General features: G+C 42.5%; 1 long non-coding RNA gene across 1 annotated transcript in view; it reads right to left on the bottom strand.

Moving 5' to 3' along the window:
* The window catches only part of LOC146797726 (uncharacterized), a 237,521-nt gene that overhangs the window by 35,308 nt on the left and 189,952 nt on the right, over positions 1 to 12,261 (bottom strand). Inside the window, exon 4 of the long non-coding RNA XR_014969033.1 lies at positions 3,364 to 3,595. This is a non-coding gene — a long non-coding RNA (uncharacterized LOC146797726). The remainder of the gene's footprint in view (positions 1 to 3,363; positions 3,596 to 12,261) is intronic.

The following is a 12,261-nucleotide window of genomic DNA, read 5'->3' as shown; positions in this document are numbered from 1 at the left end:
TATTTTATAGCTTTAAAAGCACCTGCTGCTGGATTGCTCGCCTCCGGCAATTCTCATACAGCAATAAAAATGTCAAGATAACTATGGTGACTAATGTTCTTCCTGGAGAGAGGAGTTTTTTCTAGTGGAAGTTTTAACTCATTGTATGGTAGCACAGAGGGTTTATATGCCTGCTGCCAAGAATGTGTACCATGCAGATCAGAAAGTGCATATATTTTAAATCAGTCAGTGCCTTTGACCGAGAGATCCTTTTGTTACTGGCAGTGTAGATGTTAAAATCCTAACATGGAACAGTGAGCTAATAACTGTCAAAGAGCTGCATGCAAACTGCAAGATATAGAGCAGAGCATTATAATGTTTCCTCTGTCTTCCATTATTCTATTGTTTCAAAAAGGGTTCATTTTGATAAGAATAAAAAATCACTATTATTAAATGTAACCCCAAACCATGGGGTTATGTTTTCAATTCTGATTCTGTGCTTCTTCAGGCCAAGCACTCTTAAACTAAAATGTCTACCAGTATGTATGTCATGTGACGCCTACACCTTGTAGTCTTCTGGCTTCTGTAACAATTCCTATACACTGATTTACACACCTATGATTGATTGTCTCTGTGTAGTGTGTGTGATGGAAAGTGCTCTGACACCCTACACTGGTGTAGCAGGTGCTATACAACTAATTAAATACATGTGAGAGAGAGTGATTATGGAGACTTGAGGGGGCACTGTGAAAGGGTGGAAGTGAGGGAGTCTGTGGGGGGCGCCAACAAACATTGTCGCACAGGGTGCCACCAGTGCTAAAGCCGGCCCTGCAAGGGAACAACAGAAGGTCGCAGAAGCCGGATCCGGGCTTCTTATTATCGGTGCAGTCCAATGTGGTATGTATGTGCATGTGTAACTCACACATGGCCGGAAGTGGTTGCCTATACTCGTCCTCATACAAAATGTTTGTGTACGTACTATCTGTCCCACGTTGTTACTTGTGATTTGTGTGTCTTATATTACTTCGCGTTAACCACGCTATTTAATGACAAGGTCGACACGTTTCACTGCTATTAAAATATGTAAAGGAAGTGTGGTCATCCCCAGGTGAAAAGGTCGCAGTGCAAAGTGATTGCCCAGAAGGGTTGCTGTATCAGTGTTGGTGAGGTGTGACCCTAAAGGAATGTTGTTAGGTTCACTTTCTATATCACACCCTTCTCCTGTGAGCTGCTACTTTATCAGGGCGTCTTCTTTGACATCCCAAGACATGAATATAATGTATTAACTATGAGGGCCAAGATAATGTCCTAACAAGACAGCTCCACATGTTTAGATTGAATCTCTGAAGAATTATTATTTTATACTTGGCACTTGTACGACGCAGACATAGTCTCAAGAACACTGACAATCTGCTTATAATTATAAACAAAGGCATTTAGTTCAGTTAAATTATGTAAAAATGTTCCAGCCCTGCTACTCCTAGGACCCTCAGCCTCGTAATTCCAATTAGGTGGAGTCTGTGGCATTTGACTTTTAAATTCCTCTCCTACAGAACTTTTCTTACTGCTCAATTATTGCCTGAAGAGTGAAGGCTGTTCTATTGTTGGCATTGTAAGGTCATTAATATGTATTCATTCATCATTTTCAAAGAGAATTATGCATCAAAATGCTCCCTCGTTATCCCCTTAGTGCTCCTTTAGCTCCAATCTAAATTAAATCTGAGTTCATTCACGGTGAACTAAGTAATGGATATGAATGAACAACTACTCATGGTCTTTATAATCAACTTAAAATAGCGTGTTTAATGCCTTATTGGGATCATATGTCTTTTAAACTCTTTGGGTCCGATTCACAGAACTAATCTGAGATAAAATCCTAAACTTACTACTTTCGGTATTCACAGAAGGCATTTAGTACTATTAAAGTTCGGACTCCTAACTTTACTACTACTAAACTGAGATAAAATCCTAAACTTACTACTTTTAGTATTTACAGAAGGCATTTAGTAGTAGTAAAGTTAGGACTCCTAACTTTACTACTACTAAATACTTTCTGTGAATACCAAAAGTAGTAAGTTTAGGATTTTATCTCAGATTAGTTCTGTGAATCGGCCCCTTTGCCTGCTTTATAAAACAATTACCTCAACGTCCTTCTCATCCCAGTTTCCAGTAAAGAGGTTTAACTATTTTCTGGACAAGAGTACCACTGATTCTTCAAATATTTAGCCTTTCAAAATCCTTTTGAAGAATGATATCTGTTATAGCACCCACGTGTTTTACTTTCTCCAGACAGAGATTGCTGCTATTGCAGGAGTCCCTGCTTTGCTTGAGGCCCGATATCTGTCTCTTTGAGGCCACTCCTTGTGGGGTAGGGTAGAGATCTAGGGAGCGCTAACAGAGTGTAGTCTACCTGTCAGAGGGGTCAGGCGTTCTCAGTGTGAAGAAGTTAGTCATCTTGAAGAAAGGGGAGAGGATCAGCAGGATCTTGCAAAAAAAAGTCCAGTGAACCTCGTTTTGGGGGATTTTTCCTGTCTGAAGGCTGCTTGCTCCATTTTTTACAGAGAAACAGCAACTAGAATCTGAGTGTGCACACAGGACTGGCAGGGCACTGCTGTATCAGTGGAGTAGTATGCATATGAATGTTGAATATGCTCTAACGGTTGATGATGGTGGTCCTCAGTGGGACATACCAGGATTGACAACCTTTCTTCCTGCCTGAGGCTTGGTTTGTTCTTCTCCTAAATTTTGGTGATAGCTGGGGACACATAGAACTACTCTAGCAGGGTCCGTAGGCACATTCGGGTGCCCATATAGGAAACATTTGGTCAAGAGAAGACACTGTGATGTCACTAAGTATACATCTCTACCCACTTAAAAGACAACAATAGGTCTGAAGTCTAAAGCTGACTACTCCTTATCTGAAGAGAGAGCAAGGCAGCCAATAAAGGAACATTCTGCAGTGTCACAGATGACAGTCCAGGAGAAGCACACTGCCTAGGTGGATTCAGCTTCTTCACATTGCTTACCTGAAACCAGGTGTTCCTCTCTGAAGGAGACGGGTAAGACAGATATTGTGGTTGGGGAACCTGCGTGCAAATATATCTAAATTGAGCCCATGCCACAATATTAACCAGTACCCCTGAGATTATTGCCATTTATGATCATGAAGAACCAAGCATTTCTCCTAGAATTATATTACGTCATTTCAATCATCTCAAGCAGGCTGGATTCCCTATCCTACCAGAGTTTAAAGATATCTTTTAAAGAGAAGGTTGGGAAGATTCAGGGCTCAATAAATCATACACAAGATCATACCTGGCATTGCAAGAAATTATGTATACAAACAATCAATCAATCATAGCATGTATAGAGCGCACTACATACCTGTCAAGGTGCTGGGGGGTTGGAGCTGCTACTGTTTGAAGAGCCAGGTCGTGAGAAGTCTTCTGAAGGTTAGGAGGTCTTCGGTCTGCCGCAGGAGGATGGGGAGGGTGTTCCATGTCTTGGCGGCGAGGTGGGAGAATGATCTGCCGCATCTCATGCATCTCAACCTCTTCTTCCACATTTCCAAACACTCTTTCTGCCCGTAGGTTGGGGCTCACAAAGTTCAGCATTACTAAATGGAGAAGTAAACAGAGATTTTGGCATATCTGTCTTTAATGGTATCAACCTATCACCTCTTACCTTTTGAACTTTCATTGTCGCCAGGGAAAGAAAAGCTGAAAAGAATTATAAGAGGAGAGGAAACATGGTTTCTCAGTGTTAGCTTCCAAGTTATCCTCCCACACATGTTTTCCTCAAAGCCACACCAGAACAGACAGAAGCAGGGGCGGCTTCTCCCTTGGAGGACCTTCACCCCACCTAAATTACACCAAAGATGAAAAATAAAATGGTAATTCATTACCATTTTATTTTTAATCCTCTCGTCCTGAACATAGCATCAGGATGGGGATGATCTGCTGCTAAATGACAGAAGCAGGTAGGAAAGTGGGCTAAATGTGCTTTTTTCAAAGTGCGCATGTCCCTTTGGCCGACCAGCTTGCGACGGCCAGTCACACATGCACACTTTAAAACTTTTAACCCAGCTGTCTTAAGACAGCTGTATTAGAGTAGGTGCAGGGCTCCTGTGTCGTCGGGAGCAGCGAGTGAGGCCGCTCCCACCTCTTACAGCATGAGAGCAGTGCCAGGATTGGTTCCTGCACCGCATACAGTTCCTGGGAATGGTTCAGGAGCAGTGGACGTCAGTTTAGATACGTTTTTAAAATATTAATATTTGCGTGCGCAGGCCTCCCCCCCCCCCCCCCCCCCCTCTGGGTAGATGCCAGTTACCACTGGACAGAAGTTTGTCCCCTATCTGTGAGAGCTGCAAAGAACCAGTCTCCCACATAACTGAGGAACAATTAGCATTTCTCATACTACCAGTAGTAACACAGGGTTAACTGCTGGCAGCAAATCCAGTTCTTTGAGATCCTATGAGCATCTTCCTCAGACATATGGGTGCTGGAGAAGGTAGAAAGTATTTACATAATCAACTTTGGTTCCACTCTACGAGATTTGGGCTTAATTCCCACTCTGTATATAAAAAGTTTGGCAGAAGCAGGCCAAGTGATCAGTTGGGGCAAATCCAATTCTTCAGTGAGAACCTATGGGCCTCTACTCAGAACTATTGTTGCTAGAAGATGTAGAAGGCAGTTGCAGAATCAAGTTTACTTGCACTCCACTAGACCCAGGCAAGATTCCACTTTGTAACAAAATATTGTGTTAGAATATGATGCCCTTGATGAATGGTGCTTTGACCCAAATGAGCATTGGTTACAGTTCCATAGGAGTAGAGAAGAAAAGGAGCATATTTAATTATTTTCCTAACACAAAAGATATTTGGTGTCTATAACTTGATTTTGTATCGAAAGAGTCCTAAAAGATGTGATTAGGCAGTACAATTCAAAATAGATGCAGGCCGTTCAATTCACTACTACAACTCATCTGAACAGTATTCCCCTGACCTCTCAAGGAGATCATTTGGTGTCATTCAATTGAATCCATGAGTATTATCAAGTGTTTGTGAGATTTGCAATTTATCACTAGCATTTCTGGTTCTTAATGCTTCCCTTTAGGCTGTGGTCAACAAAAATGTTTTAAATTTTGTTATATTCAACAATAAAACAGCACTTCCAATATATAATTTACAGTATATAATTTTAAGTGTATAAATAAGTATCTACTTGCACATCTAAACATTACCCTGTAACAAAATCCTTGAATTTTCCTTGTTGCACCACCACCCTTCCACCCCTAGTAACTCCAGGAGATGGCTTATTGTTTGCAGGGTGACCGTCACAAACTCCTGCAACTTCATCCAAATCAGGCTGATTAGCTTCAGCGCCCAGGTCAGATACTCCTAACGCATCTACTACCTCAAAGCCATCTTCCCCACTGTTCACAGCCATTTTATCCAATCATTCAACATCATACCACGATCCAGAATTAACTGGAACAGCACTATTCTCCTCCTTCCATAAAATAATTTAGCTGCACTTTGTTAAATTGCTAAAGTGCTACACTTTCTTATCACTCAACTCAGTCGCATTTGAGAAAAACTTGAACACATGAAGTGGTTCACTGTACTTGCTCATACCTTTCTTAGTTCCAACACAATTCTTAACACAATCCCAATTTCTCAACACCCCTCACTTCATGTTCACGGTCATAATGTTTCTTGTAAATACCTTGTACTTTCTTAATCTTTTCCCTAACCACTTTGCATTACCACTCTTTTTTCCTATCTCCTGAATGCCAAGCAATATTATTCTTGGTAAACAGCTTCTTTCCCCTAAGTACTTTGAAGGAACTGTAACCTGTAAGTGCAGGAGTAATCCTGTATGCCCACACCAATTTGCTGAGTTCCACCTCCCAATTCACACCAGCACCTATAACAATTTGTACACTTCCTTTGATAACCCTGTTGAAGAGTTCCACTGCCCCATTGCTGGCTGGATAATATAATGAGGTGTGTTTGCTTCTCACCCCGTTCTTACCTAAAAAAACTTTTGATTAACTTGACACAAACTGAGGACCATTGTCAAGCAATAACACCTTAGGAATCCCTTCTCTAAGGAATACCTACTCTTCAAAGGAACATTAGCTTTAGAATCCACTTTAGTCAAAACTTCCACTTCTGGCCAAGCAAGTCAACCAACACTACTACAAATTATGGTGTACCACAGAGATCTAAAATGGGTCTCAATACATCAATAGCCAGAAATTCCTCAAGCCCTCCGGACACTCAATCGGATAAAGTGGCGGTCTCAAGGTCCTTTGATTCTTGTCAGTATTGGCACATTGCACACAATTACGAACAAATCTTTCAAATTCTAGATCAAGAGCAGGCCACCAATAAGAAGCTTTCACTCTTAATTTAGACTTAATGATTCCAAGATGACCTTCATGCATAAAATTCAGAATTCCAGTCATCAAGGCATTTGGTGGAACTAACCTTTCACCTCTTAACTGGAACCCACATTTATTAAAGGAAAGTTCACTTCTTACTTCTCCAAATTGTTTACAATCGTCATCCGGTACATAATTATTTGGCCACCTACTTTGTGCGTATTCCTTAATTTTGTTCCATATGTTGCCATCACAATACTCCTTGTTTCATTCTTCTTTTATGATGGCACGCGAATTTGCATTTTCAACTAACTGTAGTCAACGATGTCAAGGCGGAGATCTACGCGGTGAAGTTCACTCGTCGCAAATATAATGTGGGTGACAGGCATTTGCTGCATTCAAATCTTTATTCAGCAATCACCAGCACACACTATTAAAATCCTCCTCGAGTACCTACTACCAACTGAATATCCACATCCCCTTCCAACTCCTCAACATTCCAATATATTTTATATCATGCTAGCCTCTACACAAGAATAAGAAGGCTCTAACACAGTAATTCTGTATCATGCTTTGCATTATACTCTTGCTATTTTCATTCTGAAAGCCTGATCTAGAGATTGCCAGATGGGTTACTCTGTTACAAACATGACAGATATCCTGTCTGCCTTATTACAAAGCCCTTAGGATATAATACACTTGTAATAAGGCTGACAAGATACCCATCATGATTGTGATTGCGTAACCCGTCCACCAAACTGTAAATTAGGCACCTGGATTTTGGAAGATTTAGTAGACCTCCACATATGCACATATGCTGGTGCTCATGTACTAATGCTTTTGGGAATACTGGGAAACGGATTTTGCATCAGCACCATTTTGTTTTTATGTATAACTTTCTCATTTACGTTTTCATGACCAATTCATCAAACACATGTTGGGAACCAAGAGCCGCCATTCCACACTTTTACCAGATGTTACCACTATAAAAACACTGTGTTTAGCCAGCTAAGAAACAGACAGATACAGAGACAGGACAGGTCGATGCCCTCCAACTATTTCCCAATCAGCTTGATCGATTGAGCCTAAAAGGTCTTCTGCCGCTCCGTCCTGGCCAAAATCCAGGACTGGATGGATGAGAATGACATCCTCTCTCCACTCCAAGCAGGATTCCGGCCGAAGACCGGCACAATGGATCAAGTATTTCGTTTAGTCATGCTATATTGGAAGGTTGTTGTCCTGGGCAAGGGAAGCCTATACCTCGCCTTCATTGATTTAAAAAACGCATTCGAACTTGTGCCCAGGGACCTACTATGGTGGGTACTTAGGGATTTGGGAATGTCTTTGGAGATCCTGGAAATATTAGTTAGGCTGCATGATGGCAACTATGTCCGGGTGAGGTGGGGAAACCAGGAACAACTTACTGAGCCAATCACGATCCAAAGGGGGGTCCTCCAGGGATGTGACTATTGGCCCTAACCCTTTTCTCCCTGTACGTCAACCAGGTAGCAGACTTTGTGTGCTCCCAATCTGCCGACGCACCATCTCTAGTGAACCAAACAATTGCTACACTGTTATTTGCTGACGATACCCTACTAATTTCCAAAACTTCCATGGGTTTCCAAAGGCTTTTAAACGATTTTAAGGCATTTTGTGATGAGAGGGGCTTGGTCATAAACACCACTAAAACCAAGCTAATGATGTTCAACCCGCACAAATCTTTCAAGGGAAACATACTTCTGGACAATGTACCGCTTGAAAGGGTTAGCTCCTTCGATTACTTGGGTATTAAATTATGGGAGGGAATGGCTTGGATGAGACACTTAGAGAAGCCCCTGACCTTAAACTGTACAACTGCAAGGCCGTGCCTAGTACCCTTTATGGAGCAGAGCTGTGGGGCATAGCACCCTCCAATGAGCTCGAAGCTGTGGAAAACAAGTTTCTCAGGATCCTTCTATTCCTCCCCCAAGCGCACCCCTCCTCCCTCTTAAGCTTGATTTGGGTGTTAAGTCCATCCACGATCTAGCAAGCTCCGCCCACTGTTGTTTTGGCATAGATTGGCATCCACTCCTGACCTGGCACACTATGTAGCTGCTTTCTGTGAGATCTCCTACTTGGACACCACTAATAAAATCGGCTGGATTAAACAAGTAAATGCCCTTCGGTCTAGTATTGGCTTGCCAACCCAGCCTATCAGCCATCCACCTTCATATACATGAAGTCAAGTAAAGCATCTGTATTGGGCTTGGGTCGAAGAGAACAACCATCAGAAAAGTCAACTTGGCAGCCTAGCTGATGCTTTCACCAATCTGAAATTGAATTGTCATCTAGAAAGCTACTTCGACATGATTAAGGTGCCAGCCGATAGGAAGCTGTATACACAGTTTAGACATGGCGACCTACCTTTTAATACCTTTACCAATTCCTGGCAGAACAACAAACTTCAACCCAAGGGCTATCCTTCTTTCCCATGTCCACATGAATCTATTGAGAATGTACTCTTTGCCTGTAAAGCCTAATCTAAGCCAAGAAGCAAATGGCTAGCTCCTGTGTGCAGGCAATTAGGGACTCAAAGCTCTAAAAATGCCCTACGGAAAATAAAATCAGATGCTAGACCCCTTTTCGCTTGTGCCACTGTGAAATTCCTGGGCCATTTTTGGGCGATTAGAAGGAGGGCACAGATACACGGGCCGATCGGTATGAACAGCTAAAATAGATTGTGCTGATCAATCTAGATTGCACTGACTAGTTAACGCTGCTATTTTTATAACTCTTAATAATTATTTTTATGACTGTATTTTATGTATTTTATTCTGGTTTGTGACCAGTGCCAGAGCTTTGTTCTTAAACTAGGGGCAATGCCCCCCTTCTTCTTCTGCTTAATATGCGGGCTATCAACTGGAAACTGATTTGCACAAATCTCGATGATGCACTTGCACTTTACTTGCACTTTAGTTCCATTATCATGTTAGAGAGGGCAAAGACATGAATTGTGTGGAATTGTTCTACTCATTTGATGCCAATGTCATTTTATCGTGTCAACTTGAGCGTTTTTATTCCAATTTGTACATTTGCTTTCTGAAATGCCCTCTCAACCCAAAATGGCACACTCACGATTTGTATAGTTGCTTCTTTTATGGTTTGTTAAACCGAAATAAAGAATTATTTACAGCATCAGCACCATTTTGTTTTCATGTATAACTTTCTCATTTAAGTTTTCATTACCAATTCATCAAACACATGTTGGGAACCAAGGGCTGCCATTCCACACTTATACCTGATGTTACCACTACAAAAATACTGTGTTTAGCCAGCTAAGAAACAGACAGATACAGAGACAGGAGATTATTTTGCTGGCGCTCTCTGCATAGGACAAAAGGACTGCTGAGAATGTTCGGACAGGGAGCTAAACAGGTTAGAGAAAAAGATACATGGTTACTTGGGCCACATATCTCAGTATGACATAATGTGGTGTAAGAATTATGTGACTGATTTTCCATGTTGTTAGAACTACTTTTTGTTGTTTACTTTTTTGTTCTCCTTTTCTAGTGCTAAAATAGCCTTTACTATAATTATTACACATTTATTATGTGCTAGATTAGTGAAAAATAAATATATATAAAACACACATTGTCTTTTAAGTGACTTCTCAGGTCTAAGATGGTTGCTGCATTCTTCAAACTAGCCCATTCTACATTATCGCTCACAGGATTGTCTGTTGAGGACCTGACTGTTGTCTTGTCCAAGAATCCCTTGGCATCAACAATTGGCTGATTGACTGAGGGTAGGAGCAAACAGGGGCAACCACACATGATCAACACTGACATAAGGACAATCCTCATGCAAGCTAAAATTAAACAAATATCACAGCATGAAATTCCGAGCAGAGAAGTCACCAGTGGCATTAGTGTGACTACGAAGTTCCCACTGTGAATTCATCTCAAATAATGTGTATTAAATAAAAAGCTATACAATATATCATCCTCAGTATCAAAATATTTACAGAAAACAGCTATGACTAATGAAAACCATAAACCACAGGCAGCTCTGAGTCTCTATTGATGCTCTCGCCAAGCAGCAGCCAGCTGTTATGGATGCTCCTTCTACAAACGCAAAAAAACAGACGTTTCAAAGTACGAGGAGCACTCAAATCCATCGTTTTTTAAAATAGGCACAATGGTCCATGAATTTCTCATAAAGCTTGCAAATTTATTTGTGTACTGAATTTTATTTTAAAACAATTTTCTTTGTTAGGCACATTGAACATATAAAGAATATAAATTCATCTCATTAAAAAATCCATAAATACATATAAATATATATTCAGTTCAAAATTAATTATCCTATTCAAAGACCATGGATCAATTGCGGACTCTTACAAAACTAGGACACCCTTAGTTTTTCATCAGAAGGTCTTAATAACAGTATTTTGTGGGGGCGCCAGAGAGCCCACGGCAAGATGGCCACACACTAGTGCTGCTCTGCCAGCTGAATATAACTATCCGCCAAATATCCTATGAGAAAACTGCCATCCATGACTACTTGACGGAGCCATGAATTAATGAGGACATTGGAACCCGTTTGAGCCTGTCTGTGAATCGATGCGGCCACTACAAACACAAATACGGCGAGGTGCACCGCAGGTCGGGGAAAATGGTGGCCGCTCGAAGAGTAGTCTAGGAGCGAGTGGCTGTTCTGCTGATCCACCCCTGGAAGACGTATTGAATCTGTCGAGGCTGTGCATCCAGCAGCGGAGTGAGGGGCTCGAACGCCCGAGGCACCTACATTGGTGAAACGCGCTGCTACCCTGGAGCCTTAGCTGAGATCTTCAGAGGACGAGCGGCAGGTGAGTTCGCCTCCGCAGAACTGACTGGGCGTCTGCCCGGCTTGAATCATCAAAGGAGATCTGCAGGGCTGTCCGTGGGCCCGCCTGCTCTGCGTGACACTAACGTGACGAGAGGACACTGGGAGCTCGGATAGGGGCATCCGCGAGCCCGGTAGGAGCCGACCCCGGCCCCTGTGGAGGAGAGGAGAGCGGCGAGCTGACGGACAAGCTGGGGGATGCAGGAAACACTGTGGATGAAGAGAGCACAGTAGGCCAAGGGGGAAGGCCATAAGTGAATTCCAGGGACAAAAGGAATTATATTACAAGCTTTTGCAGATGCCGGACGTAAGTGAAGGGCATAACATACAGATATCACATAGAATAACTTTAGACGGCATCAGTGGGCACTATGTGAATTATACAGTGGAGGGAGCCGAGATCGGGTGGATCGCACTGGGTGATGAAAGCCCTGTATTTGTGGACTATACAGTGCGCCCAGAGAGCAGGTACTGTGCGCCACATGGTGAGGCTGCATGCTCTTGCTGAAAGGAGTGGAGGAAATCTACTCTTCATAAGCTTGAATGATACTATCTCAGTGCAGGGCACTGCCTCCGTGTGTGTTGGGACTGAGAGGCCTTTGGGCAGACAGATAAGCAGCAGGCGAAGCTCACATTTGAAACGCGGAAACCCGCCAAAACACAACGGCACGCACTCTCGGATTCGGAGCAAGAGTCGTCCTCGAGGCAGAGATCCACAATACTGGAATCCACCCTACCAGCAATGCAACAGAGCCTGCATACCATAGACGGTATAATCGATGCTCTTAACCTGTGCATAGATCACATGTCGGCCAAACTGGATAAGCAGGAGGCTAGATTGGGAGAGGCGGAGCAGCGCATTTCCACTGTGGAAGACGGCTTACAGACAGTTCCTACAAGATGCTCCAGCACGGAGAGAATCCTGGCCGTGATACAGGCCAAAAATCACCAGAATTCCAGGGATCACTAACACAGGCAAGATGGAACACTTTGTCGAAAACATGCTGCGGGAGGTCTTCGGTGCAGAACATC

Source organism: Triturus cristatus, chromosome 9 (assembly GCF_964204655.1).
Source record: "Triturus cristatus chromosome 9, aTriCri1.1, whole genome shotgun sequence".
NCBI classification, from domain to species: domain Eukaryota; kingdom Metazoa; phylum Chordata; class Amphibia; order Caudata; family Salamandridae; genus Triturus; species Triturus cristatus.
This window is presented reverse-complemented; position numbering and strand designations above follow the sequence as displayed.